This window comes from Triturus cristatus, chromosome 1_1 (genome assembly GCF_964204655.1).
Source record: "Triturus cristatus chromosome 1_1, aTriCri1.1, whole genome shotgun sequence".
In the NCBI taxonomy this organism is placed as follows: Eukaryota; Metazoa; Chordata; class Amphibia; order Caudata; family Salamandridae; genus Triturus; species Triturus cristatus.
The window spans coordinates 383,727,410-383,749,992 of NC_140579.1; positions in this window are offsets into that span (position 1 = coordinate 383,727,410).

Sequence of the window (22,583 nt, forward strand, 5' to 3'; positions counted from 1 at the left end):
TCCAAGAGTTCCCCTGGTTGCTCCAGGCCTGCTCTACGCTCCCTGCAAGGGAGAGCACCCTCAGACCTCGTGGGTCTGCACCAGCAGCTGCTTTGTTCATCTTGCATGGGTTGCGGTTGCCAATGCTTAGTGGATCCAATCGGGACACTAACACCGCAGCGGCCCTCAGCCGACGTGGGACAGTTGCCCTCCAGAAGCTGGCCTTCCTTGAAGCCTCCCGGAGCCCGTGACTGCAGAGCCCAGCTGTACCTTCCACACCTGAAGCACCCGACATCCACAAGCTCCTTCCTGTGAGCTCCCTGGTCACTGTGCTGTGACCCAGACTCTGTCCCCTCTGCTTTCAGGTTCACCTTTATCTTCTCTTCAACTTTAATCTTCACGACTTCAACGACGCTTTCAGCTAGCAGCAGTTTGGACTACTTTTCCATAGAAAATCAGCCCGCGACCCGACACGAGAATCGACCTATGCACCCGGCTTCCCTAGGGCAGGTAACAGTGGTACTTCGGTACTCCCGTGGTGGTGGGCTCTCCAAAGCCTTAAGTCTCAAGCCTTAATTTTGTACTGTTGTTAGAAGTGTCCTTAAACCTTAATTATTCAACCGCGACATTCTCCATAGGCTAACATTGCGATCCCGATAGCAGCTTCTCGCACTGCACACGCCTCCCGTGGGTCCCCTTCCTCTTAACTGTGGGTGGATTCTGAAGGGGCAAGCGATCCTGAATGCCCTAGGCATTGCCTGTAGAATTGTCGTGGTTCTTATACCACTATTTTAGTATATGGTTTGGTCCCCCCCTGGGGCCCATTGATTTCTGTGCTATTTATTGTGTTTATAAATGCTTGTTTGAAGTGTAACTTTGCCACTAGCCACATAAAGTGACTGTGGGATTCTGTCTAGAATAAATACATATATTTTATATATATACCTGTGTGGGCTACTCTTTCATTTGGATATTCAAGAGGTTATTATGGTAAAACAATAAGCTTAACACTCCTTCAAGACTTAGCCTGAAGGCTGCTCTCCACAGCTACCAATAGGATAGCTTTCTTTAAAGGTTGTCTTAAACCTATCATCAATAAGAGTCGAATTGGACTGGTGCAAGGTGTCCCTATAACTGGGAACAGCATATGCCAGGCCAACTTCTCACAAGTAGTGTGGAGTAGAGTGGAGTAGAGTGGAGTGGAGTAGCATCGAGTGAAGTAGAGTGGAGTAGAGTGGAGTAGTGTAGAGTGGAGTAGTGTAGAGTAGAGTAGAGTGGAGTAGTGTAGAGTGGATGAGAGTGGAGTAGTGTTGAGTGGAGTATTGGAGAGTGGAGTGGAGTAGAGTGTAGTAGAGTGGAGTAGCATCGATTGGAGTAGAGTGGAGTAATTTAGAGTGGAGTAGTGTAGAGTAGAGTAGTTTAGAGTGGAGTAGTGTAGAGTGGAGTAGAGTGGAGTAGAGTGGAGTAGTGTAGAGTGGAATAGAGTGGGGAAGACTGGAGTGGAGTAGCATTGATTGGAATAGAGTGGAGTAGTGTAGAGTGGAAGAGAGTAGAGAGGAGTAGAGTGAAGTAGAGTGGAGTAGTATTGATTGGAGTAGAGTGGAGAAGCTTAGAGGGGAGTAGAGTGGAGTAGCATTGATTGGAGTAGAGTGGAGTGGTGTAGAGTGGATTAGTGTAGAGTGGAGTAGAGTAGTGTAGAGTGGAGTAGTGTAGAGTGGCGTGGAGTGGAGTAGTGTAGAGTGGAGTGTAGTGGACTAACATCGATTGGAGTAGAGTGGAGTAGAGTAGAGTGGAGTAGCATTGAGAGGAGTAGAGTAGAGTGGAGTAGCATTGAGTGGAGTACAGTGGAGTAGCATTTATTGGAGTGGAGTAGAGTAGAGTGGAGTGGAGTAGAGTGGAGTGGAGTAGAGTTGAGTAGAGTAGAGTGGAGTAGAGTAAAGTGGAATAGCGTAAAACGGAGTAGAGTGGAGTAGAGTGGAGTGGAGTAGCATTGATTGGAGTGGAGTGGAGTAGCATAGAGCAGAGTGGAGTAAAGTGGAGTAGAGTGGAGTAGAGTAGAGTGGAGTAGTGTAGAGTGGAGTAGTGTAGAGTGGAATAGAGTGGAGTAGTGTAGAGTGGAGTAGTGTAGAGTGGAGTAGAGTGGAGTGGAGTAGCATTGATTGGAGTAGAGTGGAGTAGTGTAGAGTGGAGTAGTGTAGAGTGGAGTAGAGTGGAGTAGCATTGATTGGAGTAGAGTGGAGTAGCATAGAGTGGAGTAGCGTAGAATGGAGTAGTGTGGAGTAGAGTGGAGTAGTGTAGAGTAGAGTAGAGTGGAGTTGTATCGATTGAAGTAGAGTGGAGTAGAGTAGAGTGGAGTAGTTTAGAGTGGAGTAGTGTAGAGTGGAGTAGTGTAGAGTGGAGCAGTGTAGAGTGGAGTAGAGTTGAGTAGTGTAGAGTGGAGTAGAGTAGAGTAGACTAGAGTGGAGTGGAGTAGCTTCGATTGGAGTAGAGTGGAGTAGAGTAGAGTGGAGTAGAGTGGAGTAGAGTAGTGTAGAGTGGAGTAGTGTAGAGTGGAGTACAGTGGAGTAGAGTGGAGTAGTGTGGAGTAGAGTGGAGTAGAGTGGAGTGGAGTAGCATCGAGTGAAGTAGAGTGGAGTAGAGTGGAGTAGTGTAGAGTGGAGTAGTGTAGAGTAGAGTAGAGTGGAGTAGTGTAGAGTGGATGAGAGTGGAGTAGTGTTGAGTGGAGTATTGTAGAGTGGAGTGGTGTAGAGTGGAGTACAATGGAGTAGCGTAGAGTGGAGTAGTGTAGAGTGGAGTACAGTGGAGTAGCGGAGAAGTGAATAGAGTGGAGTAGTGTAGAGTGGAGTGGAGTAGCATCGATTGGAGTAGAGTGGAGTAGTGTAGAGTAGAGTAGAGAGGAGTGGAGTGGAGTAGTGCACAGTGGAGTAGTGTAGAGTGGAGTGGAGTGGAGTGGAGAAGAGTGGAGTAGTGTAGAGTAGAGTGGAGTAGTGTAGAGTGGAGTAGAGTGGAGTAGAGTGGAGTGGAGTAGCATCGATTGGAGTAGAGTGGAGTAGAGTGGAGTAGTGTAGAGTGGAGTAGTGTAGAGTGGAGTAGAGTGGAGTAGCATTGATTAGAGTAGAGTGGAGTAGCATAGAGTGTAGAGTGGAGTAGAGTGGAGTAGAGTGGAGTAGAGTGGAGTAGCATTGATTGGAGTAGAGTGGAGTATAGTACAGTGGAGTAGCGTAGAGTGGAGAAGAGTGGAGTAGTGTGGAGTAGAGTGGAATAGAGTGTAGTAGAGTGGAGTAGCATCGATTGGAGTAGAGTGGAGTAATTTAGAGTAGAGTAGTGTAGAGTAGAGTAGTTTAGAGTGGAGTAGTGTAGAGTGGAGTAGAGTGGAGTAGTGTAGAGTGGAATAGAGTGGGGAAGACTGGAGTGGAGTAGCATTGATTGGAGTAGTGTGGAGTAGTGTAGAGTGGAAGAGAGTAGAGTGGAGTAGAGTGAAGTAGAGTGGAGTAGTATTGATTAGAGTAGAGTGGAGACGCGTAGAGTGGAGTAGAGTGGAGTAGCATTGATTGGAGTAGAGTGGAGTGGTGTAGAGTGGATTAGTGTAGAGTGGAGTAGAGTAGTGTAGAGTGGAGTAGTGTAGAGTGGAGTAGTGTAGAGTGGAGTGGAGTGGTCTAGCATCGATTGGAGTAGAGTGGAGTAGAGTAGAGTGGAGTAGCATTGAGAGGAGTAGAGTAGAGTGGAGTAGCATTTATTGGAGTGGAGTAGAGTAGAGTGGAGTGGAGTAGAGTAGAGTGGAGTGGAGTAGAGTGGAGTAGAGTAGAGTGGAGTAGAGTAAAGTGGAGTAGCGTAAAATGGAGTAGAGTGGAGTAGAGTGGAGTAGAGTGGAGTAGAGTGGAGTAGCATTGATTGGAGTAGAGTCGAGTAGCATAGAGCAGAGTGGAGTAAAGTGGAGTGGAGTGGAGTAGAGTAGAGTGGAGTAGTGTAGAGTGGAGTAGTGTAGAGTGGAGTAGTGTAGAGTGGGATAGAGTGGAGTGGAGTAGCATTGATTGGAGTAGAGTGGAGTAGCATAGAGTGGAGTAGCGTAGAGTGGAGTAGTGTGGAGTAGAGTGGAGTAGTGTAGAGTAGAGTAGAGTAGAGTGGAGTTGCATCGATTGAAGTAGAGTGGAGTAGAGTAGAGTGGAGTAGTTTTGAGTGGAGTAGTGTAGAGTGGAGTAGTGTAGAGTGGAGTAGTGTAGAGTGGAGTAGAGTGGAGTAGTGTAGAGTGGAGTAGTGTAGAGTGGAGTAGAGTGGAGTGGAGTAGCATTGATTGGAGTAAAGTGGAGTAGTGTAGAGTGGAGTAGTGTAGAGTGGAGTAGAGTGTAGTAGAGTAGAGTGGAGTAGTATAGAGTGGAGTGGTGTAGAGTTGAGTAGAGTGGCGTGGAGTAGCATTGATTGGAGTAGAGTGGAGTAGTGTAGAGTGGAGTAGTGTAGAGTGGAGTAGTGTAGTGTAGAGTGGAGTAGTGTAGAGTGGAGTACAGTGGAGTATAGTGGAGTAGTGTGGAGTAAAGTGGAGTGGAGTAGCATTGATTGGAGTAGAGTGGAGGTGGGCAGAGTAGTGTAGAGTGGAGTAGTGTAAAGTAGAGTAGAGTGGAGTTGAGAATCATTGATTTGAGTAGAGTGGAGTAGTGTAGAGTGGAGTAGTGTAGAGTGGAGTAGAGTGGAGTAGCATTGATTGGAGTAGAGTGGAGTGGAGTACAGTGGAGTAGCGTAGACTGGAGTAGAGTGGAATAGTGTGGAGTAGAGTGGAGAAGTGTAGAGTGGAGTAGAGTAGAGTAGCATCGATTGGAGTAGAGTGTAGTAGAGTGGAATAGAGTGGAGTAGTTTAGAGTGGAGTAGTGTAGAGTAGAGTAGAGTGGAGTAGTGTAGAGTGGAGTAGTATAGAGTGGAATAGAGTGGAGTAGGAGTGGAGTAGCATTGATTCGAGTAGAGTGGAGAAGCGTAGAGTGGAGTAGACTGGAGTAGCATTGATTGGAGTAGAGTGGAGTGGTTTAGAGTGGAGTAGTGTAGAGTGGAGTAGTTTAGAGTGGAGTGGAGTGGAGTAGCAATGAGTAGAGTAGAGTGGAGTAGCATTGAGTGGAGTAGAGTGGAGTAGCATTGAGTGGAGTAGAGTGGAGTAGCATCGATTGGAGTGGAGTAGAGTAGAGTAGAGTGGAGTGGAGTAGAGTAGAGTAGAGTAGAGTAGAGCGGAGTAGCGTAAAATAGAGCGGAGTAGAGTAGAGTGGAGTGGAGTGGAGTGGAGTAGCATTGATTGGAGTGGAGTGGAGTAGCATAGAGTAGAGTGGAGTAAAGTGGAGTAGAGTGAAGTAGAATGGAGTGGAGTGGAGTGGAGTAGAGTGGAGTAGCATTGAGTGCAGTGGAGTGGAGTATAGTAGAGTAGCATTGGTTGGAGTAGAGTGGAGTGGCGTAGAGTGGAGTAGAGTGGAGTAGAGTGGAGTAGAGTGGAATAGCGTAAAATGGAGTAGAGTGGAGTGGAATAGAATGGAGTAGAGTGGAGTGGAGTAGTGTGGAGGAGCGTGGAGTAGCGTAGAGTGGAGTAGAGTTGAGTAGCATTGATTGGAGTAGAGTGGAGTAGCGCAGAGTAGAGTAGAGTAGTGTAGAGTGGAGTAGCATTGATGGGGGTAAAGTGGAGAAGAGTAGAGTCGAGTGGAGTAGAGTGGAGAAGAGTAGAGTGGAGTAGCATTGATTGAAGTAGAGTGGAGTAGAGTAGAGTGGAGTAGAGTGGAGTAGTGTAGAGTGGAGTAGTATAGAGCGGAGTAGAGTGGAGTAGTGTGGAGTAGAGTGGAGTGGAGTAGAGTGGAGTGGATTAGAGTGGAGTAGTGTAGAGTGGAGTAGTGCAGAGTGGAATAGAGTGGAGTAGTGTAGAGTAGAGTAGTGTAGAGTGGAGTAGAGTGGAGTAGTGTAGAGTGGAGTAGAGTGGAGTAGAGTGGAGTGAAGTAGCATTGATTGGAGTAGAGTGGAGTAGAGTAGAGTGGCGTGGAGTAGTGTAGAGTGGAGTAGTGTAGAGTGGAGTACAGTGGAGTAGAGTGGAGTAGTGTGGAGTAGAGTGGAGTGGAGTAGTGTAGTGTAGAGTGAAGTAGAGCGTAGTAGTGTAGAGTGGATTAGAGTGGGGTAGTGTTGAGTGGAGTAGTGTAGAGTCAAGTAGTGTAGAGTGGAGTCGAGTGGAGTAGTGTAGAGTGGAGTAGTGTAGAGTGGAGTAGTGTAGAGTGGAGTAGAGTGGAGTAGAGTGGAGTAGAGTGGAGTGGAGTAGTATTGATTGGAGTAGAGTCAAGTAGTAGTGTAGAGTGGAGTAGAGAGGAGTAGAGTGGAGTAGTTTAGAGTGGAGTAGTGTAGAGTGGAGTAGAGTGGAGTGGAGTAGCATTGATTGGAGTAGAGTGGAGGAGAGTGGAGTAGTGTAGACTGGAGTAGTGTAGAGTGGAGTAGAGTGGAGTAGCATTGATTGGAGTAGAGTGAATTAGCATAGAGTGTAGAGTGGAGCAGAGTGGAGTAGAGAGGAGTAGAGTTGAGTGGAGTACAGTGGAGTAGCGTAGAGTGGAGTAGAGTGGAGTAGAGTGGAGTGGAGTAGAGTGGAGTAGAGTGGAGTGGAGTGGAGTAGCATTGATTGGAGTAGAGTGGAGTAGGGTAGAGTGTAGAGTGGAGTAGAGTGGAGTAGAGTGGAGTAGCATTGATTGGAGTAGAGTGGAGTATAGTACAGTGGAGTAGCGTAGATTGGAGTAGAGTGGAGTAGTGTGGAGTAGAGTGGAGTAGAGTGGAGTAGAGTGGAGTAGCATCGATTGGAGTAGAGTGGAGTAATTTAGAGTGGAGTAGTGTAGAGTAGAGTAGTTTAGAGTGGTGTAGTGTAGAGTGGAGTAGAGTGGAGTAGAGTGGAGTAGTGTAGAGTGGAATAGAGTGGGGAAGACTGGAGTGAAGTAGCATTGATTGGAATAGAGTGGAGTAGTGTAGAGTGGAAGAGAGTAGAGTGGAGTAGAGTGAAGTAGAGTGGAGTAGTATTGATTGGAGTAGAGTGGAGAAGCTTAGAGTGGAGTAGAGTGGAGTAGCATTGATTGGAGTAGAGTGGAGTGGTGTAGAGTGGATTAGTGTAGAGTGGAGTAGAGTAGTGTAGAGTGGAGTAGAGTGGAGTAGAGTGGAGTAGTGTAGAGTGGAGTGTAGTGGACTAGCATCGATTGGAGTAGAGTGGAGTAGAGTAGAGTGGAATAGCATTGAGAGGAGTAGAGTAGAGTGGAGTAGCATTGAGTGGAGTACAGCGGAGTAGCATTTATTGGAGTGGAGTAGAGTAGAGTGGAGTGGAGTAGAGTGGAGTGGAGTAGAGTGGAGTAGAGTAGAGTGGAGTAGAGTAAAGTGGAGTAGCGTAAAATGGAGTAAAGTGGAGTAGAGTGGAGTGGAGTAGCATTGATTGGAGTGGAGTGGAGTAGCATAGAGCAGAGTGGAGTAAAGTGGAGTAGAGTGGTGTAGAGTAGAGTGGAGTAGTGTAGAGTGGAGTAGTGTAGAGTGGAGTAGAGTGGAGTAGTGTAGAGTGGAGTAGTGTAGAGTGGAGTAGAGTGGAGTGGAGTAGCATTGATTGGAGTAGAGTGGAGTAGTGTAGAGTGGAGTAGTGTAGAGTGGAGTAGAGTGGAGTAGCATTGATTGGAGTAGAGTGGAGTAGCATAGAGTGGAGTAGCGTAGAGTGGAGTAGTGTGGAGTAGAGTAGAGTAGTGTAGAGTAGAGTGGAGTAGTGTGGAGTAGAGTGGAGTAGAGTGGAGTAGAGTGGAGTAGCATTGATTGGAGTAGAGTGGAGTAATTTAGAGTGGAGTAGTATAGAGTAGAGTAGTTTAGAGTGGAGTAGTGTAGAGTGGAGTAGAGTGGAGTAGTGTAGAGTGGAATAGAGTGGGGAAGACTGGAGTGGAGTAGCATTGATTGGAGTAGAGTGGAGTAGTGTAGAGTGGAAGAGAGTAGAGTGGAGTAGAGTGAAGTAGAGTGGAGTAGTATTGATTGGAGTAGAGTGGAGAAGCGTAGAGTGGAGTAGAGTGGAGTAGCATTGATTGGAGTAGAGTGGAGTGGTGTAGAGTGGATTAGTGTAGAGTGGAGTAGAGTAGTGTAGAGTGGAGTAGAGTGGAGTAGAGTGGAGTAGTGTAGAGTGGAGTGTAGTGGACTAGCATCGATTGGAGTAGAGTGGAGTAGAGTAGAGTGGAGTAGCATTGAGAGGAGTAGAGTAGAGTGGAGTAGCATTGAGTGGAGTACAGCGGAGTAGCATTTATTGGAGTGGAGTAGAGTAGAGTGGAGTGGAGTAGAGTGGAGTGGAGTAGAGTGGAGTAGAGTAGAGTGGAGTAGAGTAAAGTGGAGTAGCGTAAAATGGAGTAGAGTGGAGTAGAGTGGAGTGGAGTAGCATTGATTGGAGTGGAGTGGAGTAGCATAGAGCAGAGTGGAGTAAAGTGGAGTAGAGTGGTGTAGAGTAGAGTGGAGTAGTGTAGAGTGGAGTAGTGTAGAGTGGAGTAGAGTGGAGTAGTGTAGAGTGGAATAGTGTAGAGTGGAGTAGAGTAGAGTGGAGTAGCATTGATTGGAGTAGAGTGGAGTAGTGTAGAGTGGAGTAGTGTAGAGTGGAGTAGAGTGGAGTAGCATTGATTGGAGTAGAGTGGAGTAGCATAGAGTGGAGTAGCGTAGAGTGGAGTAGTGTGGAGTAGAGTGGAGTAGTGTAGAGTAGAGTAGAGTGGAGTAGTGTGGAGTAGAGTGGAGTAGAGTGGAGTAGAGTGGAGTAGCATTGATTGGAGTAGAGTGGAGTAATTTAGAGTGGAGTAGTGTAGAGTAGAGTAGTTTAGAGTGGAGTAGTGTAGAGTGGAGTAGAGTGGAGTAGTGTAGAGTGGAATAGAGTGGGGAAGACTGGAGTGGAGTAGCATTGATTGGAGTAGAGTGGAGTAGTGTAGAGTGGAAGAGAGTAGAGCGGAGTAGAGTGAAGTAGAGTGGAGTAGTATTGATTGGAGTAGAGTGGAGAAGCGTAGAGTGGAGTAGAGTGGAGTAGCATTGATTGGAGTAGAGTGGAGTGGTGTAGAGTGGATTAGTGTGGAGTGGAGTAGCATCGAGTGGAGAAGAGTGGAGTAGGGTGGAGTAGTGTAGAGTGGAGTAGAGTGGAGTAGTGTAGAGTGGAGTAGTGTAGAGTGGAGTAGTGTAGAGTGGAGTAGAGTGGAGTAGAGTGGAGTAGTGTAGAGTGGAGTAGAGTAGAGTAGACTAGAGTGGAGTGGAGTAGCTTCGATTGGAGTAGAGTGGAGTAGAGTAGAGTGGAGTAGAGTAGAGTGGAGTAGAGTAGTGTAGAGTGGAGTAGTGTAGAGTGGAGTACAGTGGAGTAGAGTGGAGTAGTGTGGAGTAGAGTGGAGTGGAGTAGCATTGATTGGAGTGGAGTGGAGTAGCATAGAGCAGAGTGGAGTAAAGTGGAGTAGAGTGGTGTAGAGTAGAGAGGAGTAGTGTAGAGTGGAGTAGTGTAGAGTGGAGTAGAGTGGAGTAGTGTAGAGTGGAATAGTGTAGAGTGGAGTAGAGTAGAGTGGAGTAGCATTGATTGGAGTAGAGTGGAGTAGTGTAGAGTGGAGTAGTGTAGAGTGGAGTAGAGTGGAGTAGCATTGATTGGAGTAGAGTGGAGTAGCATAGAGTGGAGCAGCGTAGAGTGGAGTAGTGTGGAGTAGAGTGGTGTAGTGTAGAGTAGAGTAGAGTGGAGTAGTGTGGAGTAGAGTAGAGTAGAGTGGAGTAGAGTGGAGTAGCATTGATTGGAGTAGAGTGGAGTAATTTAGAGTGGAGTAGTGTAGAGTAGAGTAGTTTAGAGTGGAGTAGTGTAGAGTGGAGTAGAGTGGAGTAGTGTAGAGTGGAATAGAGTGGGGAAGACTGGAGTGGAGTAGCATTGATTGGAGTAGAGGGGAGTAGTGTAGAGTGGAAGAGAGTAGAGCGGAGTAGAGTGAAGTAGAGTGGAGTAGTATTGATTGGAGTAGAGTGGAGAAGCGTAGAGTGGAGTAGAGTGGAGTAGCATTGATTGGAGTAGAGTGGAGTGGTGTAGAGTGGATTAGTGTGGAGTGGAGTAGCATCGAGTGGAGAAGAGTGGAGTAGGGTGGAGTAGTGTAGAGTGGAGTAGAGTGGAGTAGTGTAGAGTGGAGTAGTGTAGAGTGGAGTAGTGTAGAGTGGAGTAGAGTGGAGTAGAGTGGAGTAGTGTAGAGTGGAGTAGAGTAGAGTAGACTAGAGTGGAGTGGAGTAGCTTCGATTGGAGTAGAGTGGAGTAGAGTAGAGTGGAGTAGAGTAGAGTGGAGTAGAGTAGTGTAGAATGGAGTAGTGTAGAGTGGAGTACAGTGGAGTAGAGTGGAGTAGTGTGGAGTAGAGTGGAGTAGAGTGGAGTGGAGTAGCATCGAGTGAAGTAGAGTGGAGAAGAGTGGAGTAGTGTAGAGTGGAGTAGTGTAGAGTAGAGTAGAGTGGAGTAGTGTAGAGTGGATGAGAGTGGAGTAGTGTTGAGTGGAGTATTGTAGAGTGGAGTGGTGTAGAGTGGAGTACAATGGAGTAGTGTAGAGTGGAGTAGTGTAGAGTGGAGTACAGTGGAGTAGCGGAGAAGTGAATAGAGTGGAGTAGTGTAGAGTGGAGTAGAGTGGAGTGGAGTAGCATCGATTGGAGTAGAGTGGAGTAGTGTAGAGTAGAGTAGAGAGGAGTGGAGTGGAGTAGTGCAGAGTGGAGTAGTGTAAAGTGGAGTGGAGTGGAGAAGAGTGGAGTAGTGTAGAGTAGAGTGGAGTAGTATAGAGTGGAGTAGAGTGGAGTAGAGTGGAGTGGAGTAGAGTGGAGTAGAGTGGAGTGGAGCGGAGTAGCATTGATTGGAGTAGAGTGGAGTAGCGTAGAGTGTAGAGCGGAGTAGAGTGGAGTAGAGTGGAGTAGCATTGATTGGAGTAGAGTGGAGTATAGTACAGTGGAGTAGCGTAGATTGGAGTAGAGTGGAGTAGTGTGGAGTAGAGTGGAGTAGAGTGGAGTAGAGTGGAGTAGCATCGATTGGAGTAGAGTGGAGTAATTTAGAGTGGAGTAGTGTAGAGTAGAGTAGTTTAGAGTGGAGTAGTGTAGAGTGGAGTAGAGTGGAGTAGAGTGGAGTAGTGTAGAGTGGAATAGAGTGGGGAAGACTGGAGTGGAATAGCATTGATTGGAATAGAGTGGAGTAGTGTAGAGTGGAAGAGAGTAGAGTGGAGTAGAGTGAAGTAGAGTGGAGTAGTATTGATTGGAGTAGAGTGGAGAAGCTTAGAGTGGAGTAGAGTGGAGTAGCATTGATTGGAGTAGAGTGGAGTGGTGTAGAGTGGATTAGTGTAGAGTGGAGTAGAGTAGTGTAGAGTGGAGTAGTGTAGAGTGGAGTAGAGTGGAGTAGTGTAGAGTGGAGTGTAGTGGACTAGCATCGATTGGAGTAGAGTGGAGTAGAGTAGAGTGGAGTAGCATTGAGAGGAGTAGAGTAGAGTGGAGTAGCATTGAGTGGGGTACAGTGGAATAGCATTTATTGGAGTGGAGTAGAGTAGAGTGGAGTGGAGTAGAGTGGAGTGGAGTAGAGTGGAGTAGAGTAGAGTGGAGTAGAGTAAAGTGGAGTAGCGTAAAATGGAGTAGAGTGGAGTAGAGTGGAGTTGAGTAGCATTGATTGGAGTGGAGTGGAGTAGCATAGAGCAGAGTGGAATAAAGTGGAGTAGAGTGGAGTAGAGTAGAGTGGAGTAGTGTAGAGTGGAGTAGTGTAGAGTGGAGTAGAGTGGAGTAGTGTAGAGTGGAGTAGTGTAGAGTGGAGTAGAGTGGAGTGGAGTAGCATTGATTGGAGTAGAGTGGAGTAGTGTAGAGTGGAGTAGTGTAGAGTGGAGTAGAGTGGAGTAGCATTGATTGGAGTAGAGTAGAGTAGCATAGAGTGGAGTAGCGTAGAGTGGAGTAGTGTGGAGTAGAGTGGAGTAGTGTAGAGTAGAGTAGAGTGGAGTTGTATCGATTGAAGTAGAGTGGAGTAGAGTAGAGTGGAGTAGTTTAGAGTGGAGTAGTTTAGAGTGGAGTAGTGTAGAGTGGAGCAGTGTAGATTGGAGTAGAGTGGAGTAGTGTAGAGTAGAGTAGAGTGGAGTAGTGTAGAGTGGATGAGAATGGAGTAGTGTTGAGTGGAATATTGTAGAGTGGAGTGGTATAGAGTGGAGTACAATGGAGTAGCGTAGAGTGGAGTAGTGTAGAGTGGAGTACAGTGGAGTAGCGGAGAAGTGAATAGAGTGGAGTAGTGTAGAGTGGAGTGGAGTAGCATTGATTGGAGTAGAGTGGAGTAGTGTAGAGTAGAGTAGAGAGGAGTGGAGTGGAGTAGTGCACAGTGGAGTAGTGTAGACTGGAGTGGAGTGGAGAAGAGTGGAGTAGTGTAGATTAGAGTGGAGTAGTGTAGAGTGGAGTAGAGTGGAGTAGAGTGGAGTGGAGTAGAGTGGAGTGGAGTGGAGTGGAGTAGCATCGATTGGAGTAGAGTGGAGTAGTGTAGAGTGGAGTAGTGTAGAGTGGAGTAGAGTGGAGTAGCATTGATTAGAGTAGAGTGGAGTAGCGTAGAGTGTAGAGTGGAGTAGAGTGGAGTAGAGTGGAGTAGAGTGGAGTAGCATTGATTGGAGTAGAGTGGAGTATAGTACAGTGGAGTAGCGTAGAGTGGAGTAGAGTGGAGTAGTGTGGAGTAGAGTGGAGTAGAGTGTAGTAGAGTGGAGTAGCATCGATTGGAGTAGAGTTGAGTAATTTAGAGTAGAGTAGTGTAGAGTAGAGTAGTTTAGAGTGGAGTCGTGTAGAGTGGAGTAGAGTGGAGTAGTGTAGAGTGGAATAGAGTGGGGAAGACTGGAGTGGAGTAGCATTGATTGGAGTAGTGTGGAGTAGTGTAGAGTGGAAGAGAGTAGAGTGGAGTAGAGTGAAGTAGAGTGGAGTAGTATTGATTGGAGTAGAGTGGAGAAGCGTAGAGTGGAGTAGAGTGGAGTAGCATTGATTGGAGTAGAGTGGAGTGGTGTAGAGTGGATTAGTGAAGAGTGGAGTAGAGTAGTGTAGAGTGGAGTAGTGTAGAGTGGAGTAGTGTAGAGTGGAGTGGAGTGGTCTAGCATCGATTGGAGTAGAGTGGAGTAGAGTAGAGTGGAGTAGCATTGAGAGGAGTAGAGTAGAGTGGAGTAGCATTTATTGGAGTGGAGTAGAATAGAGTGGAGTGGAGTGGAGTAGAGTGGAGTGGAGTAGAGTGGAGTAGAGTAGAGTGGAGTAGAGTAAAGTGGAGTAGCGTAAAATGGAGTAGAGTGGAGTAGAGTGGAGTAGAGTAGAGTAGCATTGATTGGAGTGGAGTCGAGTAGCATAGAGCAGAGTGGAGTAAAGTGGAGTAGAGTGGAGTAGTGTAGAGTGGAGTAGTGTAGAGTGGAGTAGTGTAGAGTGGGGTAGAGTGGAGTGGAGTAGCATTGATTGGAGTAGAGTGGAGAAGTGTAGAGTGGAGTAGTGTAGAGTGGAGTAGAGTGGAGTAGCATTGATTGGAGTAGAGTGGAGTAGCATAGAGTGGAGTAGCGTAGAGTGGAGTAGTGTGGAGTAGAGTGGAGTAGTGTAGAGTAGAGTAGAGTAGAGTGGAGTTGCATCGATTGAAGTAGAGTGGAGTAGAGTAGAGTGGAGTAGTTTTGAGTGGAGTAGTGTAGAGTGGAGTAGTGTAGAGTGGAGTAGTGTAGAGTGGAGTAGAGTGGAGTAGTGTAGAGTGGAGTAGTGTAGAGTAAAGTAGAGTGGAGTGGAGTAGCATTGATTGGAGTAAAGTGGAGTAGTGTAGAGTGGAGTAGTGTAGAGTGGAGTAGAGTGTAGTAGAGTAGAGTGGAGTAGTATAGAGTGGAGTGGTGTAGAGTTGAGTAGAGTGGCGTGGAGTAGCGTTGATTGGAGTAGAGTGGAGTAGTGTAGAGTGGAGTAGTGTAGAGTGGAGTAGTGTAGTGTAGAGTGGAGTAGTGTAGAGTGGAGTACAGTGGAGTATAGTGGAGTAGTGTGGAGTAAAGTGGAGTGGAGTAGCATTGATTGGAGTAGAGTGGAGTAGGGCGGAGTAGTGTAGAGTGGAGTAGTGTAAAGTAGAGTAGAGTGGAGTTGAGAATCATTGATTTGAGTAGAGTGGAGTAGTGTAGAGTGGAGTAGTGTAGAGTGGAGTAGAGTGGAGTAGCATTGATTGGAGTAGAGTGGAGTGGAGTACAGTGGAGTAGCGTAGACTGGAGTAGAATGGAATAGTGTGGAGTAGAGTGGAGTAGTGTAGAGTGGAGTAGAGTAGAGTAGCATCGATTGGAGTAGAGTGTAGTAGAGTGGAATAGAGTGGAGTAGTTTAGAGTGGAGTAGTGTAGAGTAGAGTAGAGTGGAGTAGTGTAGAGTGGAGTAGTATAGAGTGGAATAGAGTGGAGTAGACAGGAGTGGAGTAGCATTGATTCGAGTAGAGTGGAGAAGCGTAGAGTGGAGTAGACTGGAGTAGCATTGATTGGAGTAGAGTGGAGTGGTGTAGAGTGGAGTAGTGTAGAGTGGAGTAGTTTAGAGTGGAGTGGAGTGGAGTAGCAATGAGTAGAGTAGAGTGGAGTAGCATTGAGTGGAGTAGAGTGGAGTAGCATTGAGTGGAGTAGAGTGGAGTAGCATTGATTGGAGTGGAGTAGAGTAGAGTAGAGTGGAGTGGAGTAGAGTGGAGTAGAGTAGAGTAGAGCGGAGTAGCGTAAAATAGAGCGGAGTAGAGTAGAGTGGAGTGGAGTGGAGTGGAGTAGCATTGATTGGAGTGGAGTGGAGTAGCATAGAGTAGAGTGGAGTAAAGTGGAGTAGAGTGAAGTAGAATGGAGTAGAGTGGAGTGGAGTAGAGTGGAGTAGCATTTAGTGCAGTAGAGTGGAGTATAGTAGAGTAGCATTGGTTGGAGTAGAGTGGAGTAGCGTAGAGTGGAGTAGAGTGGAGTAGAGTGGAATAGCGTAAAATGGAGTAGAGTGGAGTGGAATAGAATGGAGTAGAGTGGAGTGGAGTAGTGTGGAGGAGCGTGGAGTAGCGTAGAGTGAAGTAGAGTGGAGTAGCATTGATTGGAGTGGAGTAGAGTAGAGTAGAGTGGAGTGGAGTAGAGTGGAGTAGAGTAGAGTAGAGTAGAGTGGAGTAGAGTGGAGTAGTGTAAAATGAAGTAGAGTGGGGTAGCTTCAAATGTAGTCGAGTGGAGTAGAGTGGAGTAGAGTGGGGTGCAGGGGAGTAACATTGATTGGAGTAGAGTGGAGTAGCGTAGAGTGGAGTAGAGTGGAGTAGAGTAGAGTGGAGTAGAGTGGAGTAGTGTAAAATGAAGTAGAGTGGGGTAGCTTCAAATGGAGTCGAGTGGAGTAGAGTGGAGTAGAGTGGAGTAGAGTGGAGTGGAGAAGTGTGGAGTGGAGTACTGTGGAGTGGAGTGGAGTGGAGTAGAGTGGAGTAGCATTGATTGGAGTAGAGTGGAGTAGCATAGAGTGGAATAGAGTGGAGTAGAGTGGAGTAGCGTTAAATGGAGTAGAGTGGAGTAGAGAAGAGTGGAGTCGAGGAGAGTGGAGTGGAGTACAGTGGAGTGGAGCAGAGTGGAGTAGTGTGGAGAAGAGTGGAGTGGAGTAGAGTGGAGTAGCATTGAGTGGAGTAGCATTGATTGGAGTAGAGTGGAGTAGTGTAGAGTGGAGTAGAGTGGAATAGCATTGATTGGAGTAGAGTGGAGTAGCGTAGAGTGGAGTAGAGTGGAGTAGTGTAGAGAGGAGAAGTGTAGAGTGGAGTAGAGTGGAGTAGTGTAGAGTGGAGTAGAGTAGAGTGGAGTATAGTGGAGTAGAGTGGAGTAGAGTAGAGTAGCATCGATTGGAGTAGAGTGGAGTAGAGTGGAGTAGTGTAGAGTGGAGTAGAGTGGAGTAGTGTAGAGTGGAGTAGTGTAGAGTGGAGTAGAGTGGAGTACCATTGAGTGGAGTAGAGTGGAGTAGAGTGGAGTAACGTAAAATGGAGTATAGTGGAGTAGAGTAGAGTGGAGTGGAGTAGCATAGAGTGGAGTGGAGGGGAGTAGCATTGATTGGAATAGAGTGGAGTAGCATTGATTGGAGTAGAGTGGGGTAGCATTGATTGGAGTAGAGTGGAGTAGTGTAGAGTGGAGTAGAGTGGAGTGGAGTAGTGTAGAGTGGAGTAGTGTAGAGTGGAGTACAGTGGAGTAGCGTAGAGTAGAGTAGTGTAGAGTGGAGTACAATGGAGTAGCGTAAAGTGGAGTAGAGTGGAGTAGAGTGGAGTAGAGTGGAGTGGAGTTGCATCGATTGGAATAGAGTGGAGTAGAGTGGAGTAGTGTAAGTGTAGAGTGGAGTAGAGAGGAGTAGAGTGGAGTACTGTAGAGTGGAGTAGTGTAGAGTGGAGTAGAGTGGAGTAGAGTGGAGTAGAGCGGAGTGGAGTGGAGTAGCATCGATTGGAGTAGAGTGGAGTAGTGTAGAGTGGAATAGTGTAGAGTGGAGTAGAGTGGAGTAGAGTGGAGTGGAGTAGAGTGGAGTGGAGTAGAGTGGAGGAGAGTGGAGTAGTATAGATTGGAGTAGTGTAGAGTAGAGTAGAGTGGAGTAGCATTGATTGGAGTAGAGTGGAGTAGCGTAGAGTGTAGAGTGGAGTAGAGTGGAGTAGCATTGATTGGAGTAGAGTTGAGTGGAGAACGGTGGAGTAGCGTAGTGTGGAGTAGAGTGGAGTAGTGTGGAGTAGAGTGGAGTACTGTGGAGTAGCATTGAGTAGCTTTGTATAGAGTGGAGTAGCGCTGAGTAGCGTTGTGTAGAGTGGAGCTGTGCTGAGTAGCATAGTGTAGAGTGGTGTAGCGCTAAGTAGCGTAGTGTAGAGTGGACTAGCGTTGAGTAGCATTGTGTAGAGTGGAGTAGCATTGATTGAAGTCGAGTGGAGTAGCGTAGAGTGGAGTAGTGTAAACTGGAGTAGAGTGGAGTAGAGTGCAGTGGAGTGGAGTGTGGAGTGGAGTAGAGTGGAGTAGAGTGGAGTAGAGTAACATGAAGTAGAGTGGAGTAGAGTGGAGTAGCGTAAAGTGGAGTAGAGTAGAGTAGAGTGGAGTGGAGTGGAGTAGAGTGGAGTGCAGTGGAGTAACATTGATTGGAGTAGAGTGGAGTAGCGTAGAGTGGAGTAGAGTAGAGTGGAGTAGAGTGGAGTAGTATAAAATGAAATAGAGTGGAGTAGCGTAAAATGGAGTAGAGTGGAGTGGAGTAGTGTGGAGTAGTGTGGAGTAGAGTACTGTGGAGTGGAGTGGAGTGGAGTAGCATTGATTGGAGAAGAGTGGAGTAGCGTAGAGTGGATTAGAGTGGAGTAGAGTGGAGTAGAGTACTGTGGAGTGGAGTGGAGTTGAGTGGAGTAGCATTGACTGGAGTAGAGTGCAGTAGCGTAGAGTGGATTAGAGTGGAGTAGAATGGAGTAGCTTTAAATGGAGTAGAGTGGAGTAGAGTAGAGTGGAGTGGAGGAGAGTGGAGTACAGTGGAGTGGAGCGGAGTGGAGTAGTGTGGAGATAAATGGAGTGGAGTGGAGTAGAGTGGAATAGCATTGAGTGGAGGAGAGTGGAGTAGCATTGATTGGAGTAGAGTGGAGTAGCGTAGAGTGGAGTGGAGAGGAGTAGCATTGATTGGAGTAGGGTGGAGTAGCATTGAGTGGAGTAGAGTGCAGTAGCGTAGAGTGGATTAGAGTGGAGTAGAATGGAGTAGCTTTAAATGGAGTAGAGTGGAGTAGAGTAGAGTGGAGTGGAGGAGAGTGGAGTACAGTGGAGTGGAGCGGAGTGGAGTAGTGTGGAGATAAATGGAGTGGAGTGGAGTAGAGTGGAATAGCATTGAGTGGAGGAGAGTGGAGTAGCATTGATTGGAGTAGAGTGGAGTAGCGTAGAGTGGAGTGGAGAGGAGTAGCATTGATTGGAGTAGGGTGGAGTAGCATTGAGTGGAGTAGAGTGGAGTAGCATTGATTGGAGTAGAGTGGAGTAGCGTAGAGTAGAGTGGAGTAGAGTGGAGTAGCATTGTTTGGAGTAGAGTGGAGTAGAGTAGAGTAGAGTGGAGTAGTGTAGAGTGGAGTAGAGTGGAGTAGAGTGGAGTAGAGTGGAGTAGTGTAGAGGGGAGTAGTGTGGAGTAGAGTGGAGTAGTGTGGAGTAGAGTGGAGTGTGTGGAGTAAAGTGGAGTAGTGTAGAGAGGAGTATAGTGGAGTAGAGTGTAGTAGCATCGATTGAAGTGGAGTAGAGTGGAGTAGAGTGGAGTAGTGTAGAGTGGAGTAATATAGTGTGAAGTAGTGTAGAGAGGAGTGGAGAGGAGTGGAGTAGAGTGGACTAGAGTGGAGTAGAGTGGAGTAGAGTGGAGTACCGTAGAGTGGAGTAGAGTGGAGTAGCGTAGAGTGGAGTAGAGTGGAGTAGCATTGATTGGAATAGAGTGGAGTAGCATTAGAGTGGAGTAGAGTGGAGTAGAGTAGAGTGGAGAAGCATTGATTGGAGTAGAGTTTCAGTAGAGTAGAGTGGAGAAGAGTAGAGTGGAGTAGCATTGATTGGAGTAGAGTAGAGTGGAGTAGAGTAGAGTGGAGTAGAGTGGAGTAGTGTAGTGTAGAGTGGAGTAGTGTAGAGTGGAGTACAGTGGAGTAGAGTGGAGTTGTGTGGATTAATGTGGAGTGGAGAAGAGTGGAGTAGAGTGGAGTGGAGTAGCATCGAGTGGAGAAGAGTGGAGTAGGGTGGAGTAGTGTAGAGTGGAGTAGAGTGGAGTAGTGTAGAGTGGAGTAGTGTAGAGTGGAGTAGAGTGGAGTAGTGTAGAGTGGAGCAGTGTAGAGTGGAGTAGAGTGGAGTAGTGTAGAGTGGAGTAGAGTAGAGTAGAGTAGAGTGGAGTGGAGTAGCGTCGATTGGAGTAGAGTGGAGTAGAGTAGAGTGGAGTAGAGTGGAGTAGAGTAGTATAGAGTGGAGTAGTGTAGAGTGGAGTACAGTAGAGAAGAGTGGAGTAGTGTGGAGTAGAGTGGAGTAGAGTGGAGTGGAGTAGTGTAGAGTAGAATAGAGTGGAGTAGTGTAGAGTGGATGAGAGTGGAGTAGTGTTGAGTGGAGTATTGTACAGTGGAGTGGTGTAGAGTGGAGTACAATGGAGTAGTGTAGAGTGGAGTAGTGTAGAGTGGAGTAGAGTGGAGTGGAGTAGCATCGATTGGAGTAGAGTGGAGTAGTGTAGAGTGGAGTAGAGAGGAGTGGAGTGGAGTAGTGTGGAGATAAATGGAGTGGAGCAGAGTGGAGTAGCATTGATTGGAGTAGAGTGGAGTAACGTAGAGTGGAGTGGAGAGGAGTAGCATTGATTGGAGTAGGGTGGAGTAGCATTGAGTGGAGTAGAGTGGAGTAGCATTGATTGGAGTAGAGTGGAGTAGCGTAGAGTGAAGTGGAGTAGAGTGGAGTAGCATTGATTGGAGTAGAGTGGAGTAGAGTAGAGTAGAGTGGAGTAGTGTAGAGTGGAGTAGAGTGGAGTAGAGTGGAGTAGAGTGGAGTAGTGTAGAGTGGAGTAGTGTAGAGTGGAGTAGTGTGGAGTAGAGTGGAGTAGTGTGGAGTAGAGTGGAGTGTGCGGAGTAAAGTGGAGTAGTGTAGAGTGGAGTATAGTGGAGTAGAGTGTAGTAGCATCGATTGAAGTGGAGTAGAGTGGAGTAGAGTGGAGTAGTGTAGAGTGGAGTAGTATAGTGTGAAGTAGTGTAGAGAGGAGTGGAGAGGAGTGGAGTAGAGTGGACTAGAGTGGAGTAGAGTGGAGTAGAGTGGAGTACCGTAGAGTGGAGTAGAGTGGAGTAGCGTAGAGTGGAGTAGAGTGGAGTAGCATTGATTGGAATAGAGTGGAGTAGCGTTAGAGTGGAGTAGAGTGGAGTAGAGTAGAGTGGAGAAGCATTGATTGGAGTAGAGTTTCAGTAGAGTAGAGTGGAGAAGAGTAGAGTGGAGTAGCATTGATTGGAGTAGAGTAGAGTGGAGTAGAGTAGAGTGGAGTAGAGTGGAGTAGTGTAGTGTAGAGTGGAGTAGTGTAGAGTGGAGTACAGTGGAGTAGAGTGGAGTTGTGTGGATTAATGTGGAGTGGAGAAGAGTGGAGTAGAGTGGAGTGGAGTAGCATCGAGTGGAGAAGAGTGGAGTAGGGTGGAGTAGTGTAGAGTGGAGTAGAGTGGAGTAGTGTAGAGTGGAGTAGTGTAGAGTGGAGTAGAGTGGAGTAGTGTAGAGTGGAGCAGTGTAGAGTGGAGTAGAGTGGAGTAGTGTAGAGTGGAGTAGAGTAGAGTAGAGTAGAGTGGAGTGGAGTAGCGTCGATTGGAGTCGAGTGGAGTAGAGTAGAGTGGAGTAGAGTGGAGTAGAGTAGTATAGAGTGGAGTAGTGTAGAGTGGAGTACAGTAGAGAAGAGTGGAGTAGTGTGGAGTAGAGTGGAGTAGAGTGGAGTGGAGTAGTGTAGAGTAGAATAGAGTGGAGTAGTGTAGAGTGGATGAGAGTGGAGTAGTGTTGAGTGGAGTATTGTACAGTGGAGTGGTGTAGAGTGGAGTACAATGGAGTAGTGTAGAGTGGAGTAGTGTAGAGTGGAGTAGAGTGGAGTGGAGTAGCATCGATTGGAGTAGAGTGGAGTAGTGTAGAGTGGAGTAGAGAGGAGTGGAGTGGAGTAGTGTGGAGATAAATGGAGTGGAGCAGAGTGGAGTAGCATTGATTGGAGTAGAGTGGAGTAACGTAGAGTGGAGTGGAGAGGAGTAGCATTGATTGGAGTAGGGTGGAGTAGCATTGAGTGGAGTAGAGTGGAGTAGCATTGATTGGAGTAGAGTGGAGTAGCGTAGAGTGAAGTGGAGTAGAGTGGAGTAGCATTGATTGGAGTAGAGTGGAGTAGAGTAGAGTAGAGTGGAGTAGTGTAGAGTGGAGTAGAGTGGAGTAGAGTGGAGTAGAGTGGAGTAGTGTAGAGTGGAGTAGTGTAGAGTGGAGTAGTGTGGAGTAGAGTGGAGTAGTGTGGAGTAGAGTGGAGTGTGCGGAGTAAAGTGGAGTAGTGTAGAGTGGAGTATAGTGGAGTAGAGTGTAGTAGCATCGATTGAAGTGGAGTAGAGTGGAGTAGAGTGGAGTAGTGTAGAGTGGAGTAGTATAGTGTGAAGTAGTGTAGAGAGGAGTGGAGAGGAGTGGAGTAGAGTGGACTAGAGTGGAGTAGAGTGGAGTACCGTAGAGTGGAGTAGAGTGGAGTAGCGTAGAGTGGAGTAGAGTGGAGTAGCATTGATTGGAATAGAGTGGAGTAGTGTTAGAGTGGAGTAGAGTGGAGTAGAGTAGAGTGAAGTAGCATTGATTGGAGTAGAGTGGAGTAGAGTAGAGTGGAGAAGAGTAGAGTGGAGTAGCATTGATTGGAGTAGAGTAGAGTGGACTAGAGTAGAGTGGAGTAGTGTAGTGTAGAGTGGAGTAGTGTAGAATGGAGTACAGTGGAGTAGAGTGGAGTAGAGTGGAGTTGTGTGGATTAAAGTGGAGTGGAGAAGAGTGGAGTAGAGTGGAGTGGAGTAGCATCGAGTGGAGAAGAGTGGAGTAGGGTGGAGTAGTGTAGAGTGGAGTAGAGTGGAGTAGTGTAGAGTGGAGTAATGTAGAGTGGAGTAGAGTGGAGTAGTGTAGAGTGGAATATTGTAGAGTGGAGCAGTGTAGAGTGGAGTAGAGTGGAGTAGAGTGGAGTAGTGTAGAGTGGAATATTGTAGAGTGGAGCAGTGTAGAGTGGAGTAGAGAGGAGTAGAGTGGAGTAGTGTAGAGTGGAGTACAGTAGAGTGGAGTAGTGTGGAGTAGAGTGGAGTAGAGTAGAGTAGCATTGATTGGAGTAGAGTGGAGTAGCGTAGAGTAGAGTGGAGTAGAGTGGAGTAGCATTGATTGGAGTAGAGTGGAGTAGAGTAGAGTAGAGTGGAGTAGTGTAGAGTGGAGTAGTGTGGAGTAGAGTGGAGTAGTGTGGAGTAGAGTGGAGTATGTGGAGTAGAGTGGAGTAGCGTAGAGTGGAGTAGAGTGTAGTAGAGTGGAATAGCGTAAAATGGAGTAGAGTGGAGTGGAATAGAATGGAGTAGAGTGGAGTGGAGTAGTGTGGAGGAGCGTGGAGTAGCGTAGAGTGGAGTAGAGTGGAGTAGCATTGATTGGAGTAGAGTGGAGTAGCATAGAGTAGAGTAGAGTAGTGTAGAGTGGAGTAGCATTGATGGGGGTAAAGTGGAGAAGAGTAGAGTCGAGTGGAGTAGAGTGGAGAAGAGTAGAGTGGAGTAGCATTGATTGAAGTAGAGTGGAGTAGAGTAGAGTGGAGTAGAGTGGAGTAGAGTAGTGTAGAGAGGAGTAGTATAGAGCGGAGTAGAGTGGAGTAGTGTGGAGTAGAGTGGAGTGGAGTAGAGTGGAGAAGAGTGGAGTGGAGTGGAATAGTGTAGAGTGGAGTAGTGTAGAGTGAAGTAGAGTGTAGTAGTGTAGAGTGGATTAGAGTAGAGTAGTGTAGAGTGGAGTAGTGCAGAGTGGAATAGAGTGGAGTAGTGTAGAGTGGAGTAGTGTAGAGTGGAGTAGAGTGGAGTAGTGTAGAGTGGAGTAGAGTGGAGTAGAGTGGAGTGAAGTAGCATTGATTGGAGCAGAGTGGAGTAGAGTAGAGTGGCGTGGAGTAGTGTAGAGTGGAGTAGTGTAGAGTGGAGTATAGTGGAGTAGAGTAGAGTAGTGTGGAGTAGA